Consider the following 1,540-nt stretch of genomic DNA (forward strand, 5'->3'; position numbering starts at 1 on the left):
ATAGTAAAGATATCTTATAGCTCTGTCTTGGAATCGAAACAATGCAAAAACTATGTCCATAGTGATAAAACGAGTGAAAAACTAACAACAATCAATTTTATTAAATATAAAGGTTCTGCAATAAAGATATTCAAGAGAATACGATGGAAATTTTGCTAAGCAGTGAATACTAGTGTTACTTATTTTTTAGGACTGAAATGATTATGCTACATACATGTATTATCATTTTGAACTGAATAAAATATCTCGTGCAATGTTGTACCGTCAAACCTCAACTCCCATTTATCTCAAATGCCATTTTTTGACCAATAATGTCAAATTTGAAAACTATTTGTCTATTTTTCTGCACACATTAAACAATGTTTAACATAAAATGTGTGGAAATGTTTGGAGAACGCGTAATTTTGTAAATTGGTTTATATTTATGGTGTTTGCATATATTTTGGTTCTATAGTTTAAATAATATTAAAGAGCACTTCATATCTTCCATTTTGGTTTTGTATCACGAACCCTTGAAAAACTAATGTGAGTGATAAAAAGGTACAAAACAGAACTTATTTAGAAAACAGCAAATAACGACAAATAACAGCAAGAACATAAGCAAACTTTTTCGAATCAAAACTTTAGAAAAGATCCAATATATTAGTTATCAAAAGTTATGCAAAAAAGGTTTGAGTAAAAGTAGAAGAACTAGGGATAAAATATATAATATAAAAACAGAAATATTGAAGCATATTTCTGTATTATATTATTATTATTATTATTTCATATTTCTGGCATCTCCAACGCCTCACCTCAATTCGTCTGTTCTAAACATAAAGGTAAACTGATTATAAAAACATCTTTGCTTTCATCATTTAACTATTTAGTTTCTTACAAAAATATAGCCTTTTACATATTTTTACATAAGGTATTTGTCTTCATATAATATAGGCTAAGAAACAAATGAAAAAAAATACAATTTGTTCGAATTACAATATTTGCCCCAACGTATTAACACGCGAAGCAAATATTGGGACTAATTACCTTAGACTGTTACTTGTTAATAACCTAAAGAGGGACGGTAAAGAGGTGTGGACTGATTCAAGCAACTCTCCATAAGCATTAATGCTTGTTATACTTATACCAATTCCTATATCTATATATATATATATATATATATTATAGATATATAATATATATATATTAGATATATATTATATATCTATATATATAATATATATATTTCTCAATGTTGGTCGTCTGTCTGTCCTTTGGTATGTTCAGCTATTAACATGTTGGAATCAAAATTTTGCATTCTAATGGATTTGAACTCTCGGAGATTCCAACCGCAAGTCTTCAACCCACGCACTCTACCACTGAGCTAGACATAGTATTGATTAAAGATGCTATTATATACCGTATAGCATATAAACACGCTAAATGACTTATTATTTGGAACTCTATGAATTCTATTAACTCTATGAAATATATGAAAATATATTTCATAGAGTTAATTCTATTAACTCTATGAAATATATGAAAATATATTTCATAGAGT

The sequence above is a fragment of the Watersipora subatra genome, chromosome 3 (genome assembly GCF_963576615.1).
Source record: "Watersipora subatra chromosome 3, tzWatSuba1.1, whole genome shotgun sequence".
In the NCBI taxonomy this organism is placed as follows: domain Eukaryota; kingdom Metazoa; phylum Bryozoa; class Gymnolaemata; order Cheilostomatida; family Watersiporidae; genus Watersipora; species Watersipora subatra.